The sequence below is a fragment of the Nicotiana tabacum genome, chromosome 7 (assembly GCF_000715075.1).
Source record: "Nicotiana tabacum cultivar K326 chromosome 7, ASM71507v2, whole genome shotgun sequence".
NCBI lineage: Eukaryota > Viridiplantae > Streptophyta > Magnoliopsida > Solanales > Solanaceae > Nicotiana > Nicotiana tabacum.
The window spans coordinates 92,101,341-92,115,997 of NC_134086.1; the positions used below are offsets into that span (position 1 = coordinate 92,101,341).

The 14,657-nt window shown below is 39.5% G+C and overlaps 1 pseudogene; it reads right to left on the reverse strand.

Moving 5' to 3' along the window:
* Window positions 1–3,732: 3,732 nt before the first annotated feature.
* LOC142162169 (kiwellin-1-like) lies at window positions 3,733–4,300 on the reverse strand (annotated as a pseudogene).
* Window positions 4,301–14,657: the final 10,357 nt, after the last annotated feature.

A 14,657-nucleotide genomic window follows, 5' to 3' on the forward strand; every position in this document is an offset into this window, starting at 1 on the left:
CATCTAGAAAATATGAAATAGAGAAAGCTCATATCTGCCAATTTACAAAATTCAGTGCTTATAAATGCAATCAAGCTAACAGAAATGAAACTAGAAGTGCAGGGCCTCTTAAACTCTTTTGCTAATAGAAACTAACACTTACTAAATGCAATCAGTTGCTAGAAGAATCAGTTGTTACAAACAGAAACTAACAGCTAGCAGAAGTAAATTAACAGAAGCTAACAAAAACTAACAGAACTAACAACTGACACAAACTAACAACTAACAAAACTAACAACTATCACAAACTATCAGCTGAAACAAACAAACAACTAACATAAATTGAGCAACTCAATGAGCAACTAACAGAAATTGAACAACTAACAGAAATTGAGCAACTCAACTATGAAGTGGAAAGAAAGAACCTCTGAAGTACTTTGAGGTATATTTGGACATCTTCTTCTATGATGAGATGTGGACTTACAAATTGAGAAACTCAATGATATTCCTCTCTTTGTAAGATTTCCATTGCTTATTATCTCCCTAACGTCCTTTCTTATTTTTTTGTGGGCCTCCCAAGCATTGTTCTGTGATTCAACCTTTACATTTGTTGACTCAGGCCACATCTCCATGCATGGTACTGGTTGTATGAAATGAGAATAAGCTTTTAGGTAGGTCTCTTTCTTGTACCACTTAGAAATAAAGTCAATTGAATTTATTATTTTGTGATGACTTGCTTTTACACCATGTGCACAAGGTATCCCTTTCAGTTGCCAAGCTCTGCAACTATACACTCCCTTAGTCAACTTGACAATGTGTTTAATCCATGTAGCCCCCTTAACTTCATACCCAAAATCACCATTCTAGTGTATTGTGCATTTCATTGAATTCTCCACATTCGTAACCAATACCATCATTGCCATTGGGGATATGCCTTCATTCTAAGTATCTACAAATGCCTTTACTCTAGTGAATCTATTCATTACCGCTATTCTAATTTCTTCAAGCATGTTAATGATTGTCTTGTGCCTAGGATCCAATACCCAAGCATTGAAGCTTTCAGCCATATTATTATCCATACTGTGACACTTGGAAGAAGTTCTAAACATTGCTTTGCTCCATTTCTCAGATTGTAGTTTACCAAGTCTTTACGGATTTTGTGACCTAGCTTACTTAGCTTGTCCAAGTTTGCTTTAAGTTCAGCTTCATAAGTTGACCTTGCACAACTCCAAAATCTATTTCTTCTCTCTATACACTTCCATTTCTGTTGCCAGTTAGCTAGAATATGTCTTGCACATATTCTATGCTCATATTCAGGAAGATATTCTTGAGCTGCTGAATATAAACCCTGCAAAATCATATAATAAAAAAATAAGACATTGTTAGTTTAAAAACAAAGAGACTGTTAGTTTAAATAAGATAGTACCTTTTGCATATCACTAATGATTGTCAATTCTGCTCCTTCACCATTGATCTCTAAATCAGACTTCAATATCCTTATAAACCAACTCCATGTGTCTTTACTTTCACTCCCAACTACAACCATGCTATTGGAAATTTTTGGTTATTCTCATCCTTTGCAATAGCAACAAGTAATTGTCCCTTAGATATTCCCTTCATGAAACAACCATCTAACCGAATACATTTTCTGCACCTTTTAATAAATTCCCTTCTTATTGCTGCAAAGCAAATGTAGAAGGAGGGAAACAATCTTTTTCCATCTTCAGAATCTGTCACTTTTACCACACATGTGCTACCTGGATTTGATTCAAGGAGCATATCTCTATTATCATAAATCCTGCAAAACTCCTTCGCATGATCACCCATCACTTCTTTCAATACTTGTTTTCTAGCCTTCAATCAAATTTGTGCCCAACATATAAACCCAAATCCTCCCTTGCCAAATCTTCCATCTCCCAACCCTTTATGCATAACTGTGGAATTATTCTACTTCTATAGTATTTGGCAAGATACTTGGTATTGCACATTGAATTTGTTTTGGTCTTGTTGCAGTTATGCCTAGGATTATAAGTTCTAAAAATGAAATCAACAGATTTGGGGTCTCTGCTTGCAAAGAATAACCAAGGACAACCACTAGATTTGCATTTTATTCTTAACTCTGTTTTATCATTTGTAATCTTTTCTAGCTCACAACCTCTTTCTCTTGCATACCTGGTGATAGCTTACCTAAACTTATATACATTTTCAAAGACCATGTTAAGTTGCCAAATTACCTTTTTCTATTTTGGATTATACATTGCCCTTTTGTTCTCCTTTCTTGCTTTCATATTACCACTTCTATTTCCTGATTCACCGCAACTCCTACTATCACTGTCACTCTCAAAACTATTAGCATCTAAACTGTCATAAAGAGGCTCATCACCAACTAACTTACCAAAAATATTTTTCTTTCCTTTATCTATGTCTTCAAAACCTGGATCTATCCCAACTTGTCCAAGAAAACACTCAACAACAACTTTCTTTCTTGGTGTTGTTTTTTTCTTCTTCTTATAATCCTTCAAATCTGTTTTAACTATGTTCAACTCTTTATGCACATCACTACCATAATCAGCCTCATGCTTTTCATCATCAGAACTGTTGGATTTATCACTATCTACAACATCACCTACAACTTCTGTATCATCTTCCTCTAAATCTTCATCTTCTATGTTAGAATCTACTAAGGAGTATCTAGGAAGTTTTTCTACAATATCTGACTGTTCATGGGATTCTATTTGACCACTAGAATCAATATTTTTGATTTGGGAACCTAAAGGTGCATTGAAACCTTCAACAACCCTATTGGAAGATTCTTCAATGGCCTCACTAGTCACATGGATATTCTACACCACATTATCTCCCTCATGGCATACATAAATGTTTATTGTATCCTTATTACTTAACAAATTAACAAGTACCAACAAATCCCTATCTTTGTTTTAATTCTACCAAACTGCCACCCTTAGTAGATACAATATACATTTTTCGTACATCGGTAAACCCAAAATTCTTGGCATAATGAATAATTTCTGGAATAGACAGTTTGTCTGTATCCACATTAAAGGCATATTCAATGTTTTCCCCAACATAAACTGTCCCTACCTCACTCACAAGCATGCCACCAATATGAAATCTCAAATTCATATATTTTTCTGTCATTATCCTAAAATAACAATAAAAACAAATAATAAGACAAAAAATAGAACAACTTATTAAGCTAATATAAAAAGACCCGAAATCTAAAACTAACAACAAGCAGCATGTATGCAACTATATATTCGACAAAACAACATCAACAAGCATAAAGATGTAACAATTCTAAAAAAAGACCCAAAATTTTTTACGAACTAAATCGCAACACCTACCTATCATAATTTTGCAACAAAAATAATAGAGAATAAAGAATAGGACCTGTATTGAAGCTGTCTTCATTAATAATCTTTAGAATCTTCAAACAATCTCCAGAACTAAATGAATCTGCAACACCCTAAACCCTAATTTTTTACACTGATTCACCGACAAAGATTAACATAATTAATTATCCAAATGGAACGCCATATGGCAGGTTTTAAAATTTATATAGAGTATGTATCATAAGCTAGTAAGAATGAGATGGAAGAGTTTTATTATGAAGGGAGATATAGTTCATGAGCTTTTGGGGACACTCGATATTTTAGGTAGAAAACTGACAACGATTGTATAGTTTAGACATGTTTGAAGGTATTATCTCTAAATTAAATATAATGATATGCACTAAGCATCCAACCATGTAATGTGATACTTGCCCTCGGTCACCTCCAGGTATACCTAATGCTTCCTATACTACTTTAGAAGAATCAACAATGTTATTCGGGCATGGAGGCTGATAATCATGTTCGTCATCACATCCCATGGTAGAGTCACACTCATCTACCACTTTAGCATTCGCACTTCTCCCATTAACACTTATAGTGATATAGTTAAGTCACCTACTTGCTCCACTATACCATCCAGTTGAAAGGGAAACAACTGGAGTATCGTCAGAATGGTATTGGTTGTCACATTATGATGGTCCACCACCATATCCACCATTTTGGAAGCTATTTAGGGTTAAAACAGCCTTTGTGGTCCCAATCATAGGAGGCGAACATTTGTAAGTGGTGTACATCTTGACTTTTTTGCAATAATATGAGTCATTATCCGGGTTACATAGTTCTGGAGGCGGCTTTATGCCTCTAATTTTGCCACTCCACTGGCAAACTCGTAATCTTGCATCTAAATAGTAAGAAAGAGTGGCATAAATCAGCAACGCCAACAGTGATGTTCCCAATCTAGAATTCATGGTTTTTGTACATCTTAATTCTCTTATCTTGTTTTGTTTTTTAGTATGTTTTGGTTGTGTAGAGAATGAGATGATCTAGCTGGTTTATATAGTGGTTTTGGTCAGAGAAAAATGACAATATTCTGCTTAATGCATGAAATGTTTCTTATAATTAAGTATACAACCATGTAGTTTAGCAGTCAAGTGGTCTAATGGAGTGCTTTTTATGGAGTAGTTTTTTCCATTTAATTGGCTGTTGTAAATTCTGATATATGTTATTAAAATTGCTTTACATTCCTTGACAATCCCGGCCTTTGTTTTATATATATAGATGACTAAATTGGAGTCTCTGTTGTGACTTTGTCTCTTCAACTTTACACCCACATCCATGACTCATGTTCTCCTACTATTGTAGAAGGCATTCTACCAAAACCTTGCTATCATGATTGTATAGGGAAAAATATGATATGGCACGTGGTCATCTAAAGGAAGGACACATGGCACCCAAGATGGAGATGGTCACCGAACGCAGCAATTCCGCTTGTCACCAGAAAGAATGTTCATAAAAGTATATTAAATGCTTTGCGCTCGCTAGCATTTAATAGGGATTATTCTGTAGCATTAAGAATGACAGCCCCTTACAGGGAGTTTGACATTTATTTTTACCGTTACACCTTCATTAATGGCCCTCATAATTTACATTAAAGGAGGACACGATCCTAGGACCTCGTTCCCTAGACACAACTATAAATAGATAGCTTAGTTATTGTTGTAAAGGACACAAATTTTATGGCTAACTTACACTACATTCTATACAAAACTTAATACAATTTTACTTTCTTGTTTTTGATCACATCATTGTTGTGCCCGGAAATCTTGTTCCCGAATCCGTCAATTCCGTTATTTCATCTACATTTTAAGGCTAAGTATTATACATTTCTTCAATTATTTCATTATTTTCAGGATCAAATTAGTTCACTTGTCTAGAAACCTCATATAAATTCACATGTACTGTTTTACGGGTAAACAGTTTGGCACCCACTGTGAGGCCTAGATAGTCGTGCAATTAAATTGATCCTTACGTTTTTTACTAACGTACTTTAATTTTCTTGTCTTAAAGAAAATCATAAGAAATGGCAGCTAACACTGTTAACAACACATATAACCCTAAGGTTCAAGGAGAACAACCTCATTCCGAGGACTCAATCAGTGACACCCACAACAAGGGAAATGACGCTGCACCAGTGCATGATAGGAAGTATCCTCGACATGTTTGGGAGACAACTCCCGATGATGTTGAAGAGGAGCATGTCGTCGACGCGGTAAGGGTTTTGCAAGAATAACATGCGATCATTCTAGGCCATCTCACGCGACAAGACAAGGTTATGATGGAGTTAAAACAGGCATTGTCGGGGGCTTCGAACAATGCAAACAGACATAATCCAATTCCTCCCAGTGTTCCCGCAAACCAAAAATTGTAAAGGATCGACGCAAACACTCCCAAGGGTGAAGTTGGCTCCGATGGGGCTGGGGGAGCGGATCCGATCTCAATAACGAGAACGATCCATTCAAGAATGAACTTTTATGGTTTATGAGGAAAGTAAACTCCCGCAGGACCAAATCCCGTGCGCTCCACCAGTGTTGAAAGACCCAGATTCAAAGAAGTATACTCAATTGCCTTACAAGCCAAGCGTTGTGCCAGAACTAATCCCGAAGCAGTTTAAAATGCCCGAAGTGACAAAGTATGAAAGAACTTCAGACCCTTAGGAGCATATTACCACCTACAAAACAACGGTAAAAGGAAATGATTTAGATCCTCACGAATTTGAATATGTGTTGTTAAAGAAATTTGGAGAAACACTCACATGGGGAGCTTTGACGTGGTATTCGCTGTTACCCGAGCATTCCATAGAATCCTTTAAAATGCTCACGAATTCTTTCATCAAGGCCCATGCTGGGGCTAGAAAAGCACAAGCCTTAAAGGCCGATATATTCAGAATTGTGCAAGGAGAATCTGAGTTATTAAGGGAATTTGTTACCCGATTCCAGAAGGAAATAATGTTGCTCTCGGCTGTCCTAGATGAATCGGCAGCTGAATCATTCACTAAAGGATTGAATCTGAGAAGTTCAGGCGCTTCCCGAAAATTGAAGGAATGTTTGCTTGAGTTTCAAGCAACGACTTTGGTGGATGTCTACGTTCGATACGAGTCAAAAATAAGGATCAAAGATGATCAGGTCAGTTTTCCATTATCGACCAAACGACGGGAGAATAATAGAGAAAAGTCAAAGGATTATTACGACACAAATAGACAAACTCTGAGGGGCCGGTTTCTGCCTTACGAGTTGATTGAAGGCCGTAGCAGAAGCCTCCGGACAATAGAAAAGTTCACCATTGACAGAAGGACTGATCGCAGTCGGAACAACGGATCGCTATAGGATAAAGAAACTTCAGGGTCACGGGATCTTTCTTACCCCAGGTTATCAGAATACAACTTCAACGTCAGTATAGTGGAATTGGTGTCAGCCATGAGAAACATCAAAGAGGTACGGTTCCCGAGACTAATGAGATCTGATCTCGGACAGAGGGATCCCAAATTATATTGTGAATACCATGGGACAAATGGCCACAAGACGGGGGATTGTTGACACCTCCGGGAATAAGTGGAAACGCTATTGAAGAATGGTCACCTCAAAGAATTCATAAGTGACCAAGCTAAGAACAATTATGGTCGGAACAGAGACAACGCAGAACCCTCGAAAGCAAGATAAGAACCCCATGCCAAACAATCAATATGGTCTTCGAAGGGAACGAGATTAATGGGGTTACCTTTTCGGAAGCAAAGAAGATGAAAGTATCAATAACTCATAGTAAAAGGCTCCGGGAAGATGCTATCAATTTTATGGAGAAAGATGCAGACGGATTGTTGCTACCACACAACGACGCACTGGTAATTTCCTTAAATGTATTAGATTTATCCTGTTCTAGTGGATCCAGGAAGCTCAACTAATCTCATACAATGGAGAGTAATAGAACAAGATAAACTTAGAGAAAGCATTTTCCTGGCAACAAAGCTTCTCGCTGGATTCAACCTCGCGAGCGTGATAACCCGAGAGAGATTTTGCTGCTCACAAATGCTGAAGGAGTAATGAAAACAACTCTCTTCGAAGTTGTAGATAGGGACATAGGGTACAATATTATCCTGGGAAGGCTATGGTTACACGAGATGAAAATTGTGCCTTCAACGTATCACTAGTTATTGAAATTTCTGACACCCAAGGGAATTAATAAGATAAGGGGTGATCAATCGGTAGCAAGGGAGATAAATGCAATTTCAGTCTCCAGTAGAAAAGGAAAGGAGAGTGCGGCATAGCAATTATAGGAACCGGTACGTACTCTAATATCAGAGGAAGTTAGCCTGGGGGCAAAGGAATCGGAACCGTATCATGTGCCAAGGTATTTCCAAGTTCCAAAAGAGAGGGACCCAACGAATTCCATGGCGGAAGAACTAGAAAAAGTTGTGCTATTTGAAGAATTTCTAGAAAGGAAATTCCATTTGGGAACAGGACTGCACTTGGACCTCATGTTTGCTTTTATTGAATTTGTACAATTAACGCCGATTGTTTTGCATGGTCTCACGAGGATATAACAGGTATCCCTATGGAAATTGCCGTGCACAAGTTAAGTTTGGATCCCAACATACCTTCGGTAAGACAAAAGAAGCGCTCTATTGCTGAAGCAAAGAATAAATTCATCAAAGAAGAGGTAACCCACTTACTCAATATCGGTTCAATCTGAGAGGAGATACCCAGACTGGCTAGCTAATGTAGTATTAGTTCCTAAGAAAAATAATAAGTTCCGCATGTGTGTATACTATAAGGATCTTAGTAAGGCGTACCTAAAAGACTCATTCCCACTGCCAAATATTGATCAAATGATTAATGCCATGACCGGGTACGAGTTAATGAGTTTCCTCGATGCTTATTCTGGGTACAATCAAATCAAGATGAACCCAAAAGATCAGGAAAAAACTTTTTTTATAACGAATTTCAGTATATATTGTTACAATTTGATGTCCTTCGGGTTAAAAAATGTCGGAGCAACTTATCAATGGCTCGTGAATTAGATGTTCGAGAAACAAATAGGAAAAACAATGGAAGTATATATAGACTATATGCTCGTTAAGTCTTTGAATGCAGGTGACCGCCTTAAGCATTTGCAAGAAACATTCGACATCCTGAGGGAGCATAACATGAAACTTAACCCTGAGAAGTGCGTGTTCGGGGTCAGCTCTGGTAAGTTCCTGGGATTCCTGGTCTCACAAAGGAGAATTGAGGTAAATCCTGACAAAATCAAGGGTATAGAAAATATCCTTGATCAATTGTCAAACGTAAAAGAAGTCTAGAAGTTGTCGGGGAGATTAGCAGCATTGAGTAGGTTCATTTCCCGATCATCGGAAAAAGGTCATCACTTCTTCGCACTGTTCAAAAAGAAGAAGAATTTTAAATGGACACCGGAATGTCAGCAAGCCTTGAAGGACTTGAAGAAGTACTTGTCAAGCCCTCCATTGCTATCGAAACCAAAAGAAGGTGAAACATTGCTAGTCTACCTTGTATTTTCAAAAGTTGCGGTAAGTGCAATTTTAGTTCGAGAGGACAAAGATACGCAATCTCCCATTTATTACGTTAACAAAATTTTAATGGGAGAAGAAACTCGCTACCCACATTTGGAAAAACTAGTCTTAGTTCTCGTAGTTGCCGCTCGAATACTGAGGCCCTACTTCCAATATCACCCGATAGTTGTGGTGACTACTTTCCCTTTGCGGAACATAACCTGAGCTCTCAAGTAGGTTGGCCAAATGGGCCATCGAAATAAGCGAATTTGACATAGAATTTTAATTGAGGATTGCAATTAAGTCGCAAGTCTTGGCTAATTTTAGTCCGGGACTTTTGCCCCTGGCAACCAAGGAAGCAGTAATGGTGTCAGAATTGACATCGGGGGTTTGGACCTTATTTACGGACATAGCTTCCAACGTAAAAGGGTCGAGGCTCGGAATAGACTTAATTATGCCATCGGGGGAAACCCTAAGGATGGCCATCAGAACGATCCATTTAACTAACAATGAAGCAGAGTATGAAGCTTTGAATGCAGGGCTCGAACTGGCCCAGTGACTTGATTTCAAGGTCATTAAAATCAAATATGATTCGTACTTGGTGGTAAATCAAGTCTACGGGATCTTTGACACCAAAGAGGAGCGTATGCAACAATAAGTGGTAAAGGTCCAGGCTCTGTTGGCACGATACAATGAGTGATCAATTACTCATATCCCGAAGGAGGAAAACACTGAAGCAGATGCCTTGGCAAACTTGGGCTCGTCGACAGAAATCAAGGGGTCAGAATCAGGGATGGTAGTGCAACTGACGAATTCAGTCATGGATACAAATGGTTACTATGAGGTAAATTCGGCTAGTTTGGTTTGGGACTAGAGAAATGAAATAATCGACTATCTCGAGCACGAGAAGTTGCCCGAAGACCCCAAAGCATCAAGAGCGTTACGCATAAAAGCTGCACGTTATAGCTTCAATAAAGGCCAATTGTATAGAAAATCCTTCCAAGGCCTATTGTCCCAGTGTTTAGGAGTGTTAGAAGCCAATTACATCATGAGAGAGGTCAATGAAGGGATATGCCGTAACCACTCAGGAGCAGATTCTTTGGTGCTGAAATTAGTTCGGGTAGGATATTACTAGCCCCGCATGGAACAAGACGCCAAAGACTTCATACGAAAATGTGATAAGTGCTAATGCTACGCACCACTAGTACATTAACTGGTAGAACCCTTACATTCGGTTCTGTCCCCGTGGCCGTTCATAAAATGGGTGATGGACATCATTGGACCGCTACCGCCGGCTCCTAGAAAGGTAAGATTTTTTTTAGTTTTGACTGACTATTTTTCTAAATGGGTTGAAGCAAGTCCTTATCAGAAGATCGGAGTATACGAAGTGGTCCACTTCCTATAGGAGAATAATGCAGGTTTAGAATACCAAAGGAGATAGCATGCGATAATGGGCCGCAGTTTATCGGTGCAAAAATTACAAAGTTTCTTAAAGATTTGAAGATAAAGAGGATCACCTCTTCACCTTATCATCCGAGCACAAACGGTCAAGTAGAGTCAACAAACAAAGTGATTATTAAAAACCTCAAGAAAAGGTTGGATGCAGTAAAAGTCAATTGGCCCGAAGAATTACCCGGAGTTCTATAGGCCTATCGAACAATAACCAAGTCGAGTATAGGAGAGACTCTTTTTTCCCGTGTGACATAGAAGCTTTAATTCCAGTGGAAGTGGGGGAACCCACCTTTAGATATTTCAGGGCGGATGAAGAATTGAACAACAAAGCAATGTTAATCAACTTGGAGCTACTCGAGGAACGCAGGGACTTGGCGTGTGTAAGAATGGCAACTGAAAAAGTAGAGAATGGAGCGATATTATAATCGGAGAGCCAATTTCCGTTATTTCAAAATAGGAGATTTGGTTCTAAGGAAAGTAACTCAAAATACCCGGGAACTCAACACGGAAAAGCTGGGCCCAACGTAGGAAAGTCACTATTGGATTTTAGCTGTCACCGGTAAAGGTTCATACGAGTTTGGAAACCAAAGTGGAGACAAATTGCCCAGCAATTGGAGTGTGGCACACCTCAAAAGATATTATTGCTGATGAACATTATCCGAGCGGAAAGTATGTGTTGTACTCTTTTTACCTTTTTTAAGTTTTTGTCCCAATTGGGTTTTCTCTGGCAAGGTTTTTAATAAGGAAGCGATAGAAAACATACTATGAAGGCAGTAGCAATAAGACCTTCGATTGCAAGGCAAACAAGAAAGTTTCTACTCAGGGACGGTTAGATAATCTTTGGCTCGATTGCAAATTCCCACTGGGAAGTTAAGTTTTCTATCGGACAGAGATTACCTAACCGTTCACGAGAACAAACCACTAGAAGATTGTTAGATAGTCCTTCGCTCGATAGCATGGATTCCTAAGGGGAAGTAAGGTGTGTTGCTGAGTTAGGATTATATAGCAATTCATTGGTGGAATCTTGTAAGGCACAAGACTTCCAATGTTACAATTCATATTCTTCACATTCAAACACTGGGGAAAATGATATGAGAATACGACATAAATAACTGCCACGTTGACCAGGAACGAAAATCCAAAAATATAAATGTGTCATCGGGACTATGGACTGCACAACCAGCCGCGCAGAAACAAGTTGTACAAGATAGCTACAAGCAATGGACCTTTCTTTTTAGCATAACAAATGCTTTTGTACTTTTGAAATAGAAGGAATAAAATGAAATGAAATCCTTTTGTTTTTATCGTGTTTTTTGTTTGAACGATGAACTAAATTCGTCATTTCAAAGTTAAACAAGTACTTCAAATACTAGTGCCATAATGAACATGAGACATCCCCTTCAAGAGCACCGTAAACATAAGAGGGCCTCTTTTATGAAAACCCTCTAAAGGGTTGGTTTTGAAAGAATTTATTCCCGAAATCAAAATGCCTTCTGGGAAAAATTCACCCGAAGACGTATACGAAAGGATGTAAGAATGTAAACTTGCGCAAATACTTATAGAAACCCTCATATAAAAGGGATAATGCTCGGAACCAACGCACTCCGAAGAAAGTGCATCCGAGACTATACATAGCAAAGCACAAAATTAAAACATGCGCAAACTTCTTAAGGATTAGAGACTTGCTTGGATATTCAAACGAAAATAAGACTCAAATAATACTTGATCAAAAATGTGTCTTTATTTACAAAAACGTGCAAAAATGGCCATGATACAAGAATGGGAAAAAGAAAAGAAAAACTACACTGCAACATCTCCAGAACCAAGAGGAAGAGAAGTGTTCGCGCCCTCGGGAGAAGTAGGTGGATCCGCCGATGGCTCAACATTTTCCCCAGTTTGGTCTTCAACATCATCATACTCCGATTCCTCTTTAGTTCTAGAATATTTGAAACCGGAACCCAGAAGAACTAGAAGCATCAGACTGCACTGGGAGTCCATTTTTGGCAGCGAACTCAAGTTCTCGGACCCTAGCAATCTTGGCATCAAAGTCAAGGATACCTACTTTGGCCTCTTCCAAGGTTTTTCTCCTCATGATGTACATGGCGTAAGTTTTATCAACAATGAGGTAAGTTGCTTGGTGTTTGGGTTTTTCATTGTGTTGGGTTACCTCTTCAGAGAGGCTTTTCCGGGCGGACATAACAGATTGGAGGCTAATATCAAGGTCGCGGACAGTTGAACTAAAGAGCCTACTATGCTCGATAGTTTTTCTGTACTTCTCTTCCAACTGGGCACACTTCGCCTCCATTGCAGCAAGCTCTTCTATTTTGGAGTCCAAGGCTACTTCTAATTCAATCACTTTTTCAGTAGTGGAAACCTCGTGCTCGGTTGCAGCAAAAATGACGTCATGTACTTCAGCCCATTTGGCCTTGGCCCCGTCAAATCTAACCTTTAGCAGGCTAATTTATTGACTAAGGGTTACCACCTCTTGCTCGCTTTGCTGCAAACGAGCCTCCAAAACAACAACCTCAATGGCTTTGGTTTCCAGTCCCGAGAGCCGAAAGACAGTCTGATCCCGTTCCGCCAAAAGCTGATTCCATTTAGAAGTAAGTTCCTCTTTCTCGTGAATCAGTTTTTGAAGGCCCTCAGAAACAAGAAAGTTGGTGAACAAAGAAAGAGAAGCAAAACTTAGAATATATTCTTGCAAAGGTAGAAGAAATTACGAAAAAAGAAACGTACAACTGCGGTATTATGCATGACATTGTTCAACAGACAATCTCCCAAGAGTGCCCGAACCTTTTCCCAATCTTTATGTGAAGCCAAAGGCTTCAAATAGTTAGCAAGCTCCACCGGTCGGGAAAGCAGGTTGCACCCGGTATAGACCGAAAGAGTAACATTCCTCCTCCTTTGTGGATCTTCAGAATAAGGAGCATTATTTTGCCCCAAATTCCCATGAAGTGGGGACTGGGGAAGAGGAACACCCTCTTCACGGTCATATGCGGACGATGAAGATGATGTAGCAATTGTTGGTGGAAGAGTTGATGAAGATGGAAGTGATGTAGCAGTTGCTGGTATTGGTGAAGATGGGGATGAAGTTGTTGGAGTCGAAGGACGAGAACCAGGTTTTGGTAGATGGATGCTCCCCAGCCAAAGATGGTAGGGACTCGGTACTCGGCCCCACAGTACCAGACACAATAGCAGGGACCTACTAGCAGGACTTGGTATTTTCTACCAAATCAAACTCCCCCAGAGCGCCGAGACGCCGTTCTTGGTTGTAATAGTTAACTCAGCAAATGGAGCATTCTATTGAGTTGATGTTAAACTTCGCCTTCTATGTAGAGTATCCCAATCATCACTGGCTTCCTATCATTGTTGACCACTATGGTGTCTATGACCAGCCCAGAAGGAGGGCTAGTGATCATGACTTTCGAAGATGACATGGGGGAAGTAGTCTTCGCCCTCGTATTCTTTTGCCCGGCTGCAGAAGAACACCTTCTCTTTGGTTTCTTGTTCTCCGGCCGTGGACTCCGTAATGAAACACATGTGCCCGAAGTATGCCCGGAGACACCTGCTTGAGTAAGCACCTCCTGAAGCAGCCTCGTCGCATCAACAGGATCAGCCAAAACGTCCTCCTTAGGGACAACAACTGAGCCAACACGTAGGCCTGATTTCTGGAAAAAGATAGAAGAAATTAGTCAAGCTCTTCACATGAAAAATTGAAATAAGGTGAGTTCGAATTACCATGATTTTTGGCCTTCCACCTGTACTTAAAGGCCTCCTTCCACAAACAAGTTTCGGGCATCGTGACGTCCAAAATCTTCCGAACCCACTGGTCTAGGCCTTCCATCGCCGGTGGGATCTATCGAGTTGCTGAAATATACGAAGGATGAAGAACCAATATAGGCATAGAAGAATATTTAGCGAAAGATAATATACTAAATAGAGGTCTTATGAGCACGATTCCGAGCAGTTGGAAAGGATGACGTCGTTGACGGAATGATATTATTGGTGGAAATTGCAATGAACCATTCTGTCCACCCACAGTCGTTATCATCATCCATAATAGTCAACAGAGTATGGTGACCACGTTTACATAGGTTTATCATACCTCTTACCCTGCCCCCCCCCCCAAAAGAAAACTTGGGGGAGTATGATTCATCATACGAGCTAATGATAGCTCTTCTCTAGTTTGCATGCACATGCGTCAAAGGAAGGCAACCGTCCTCCACACTGAAGGGTTCACTTGTGCCAAACATACTTGGTAGCGAAGGAAAAACTCCGCAATCATGGAATCAAGCTCTCCGCTAAAAAAACGCACA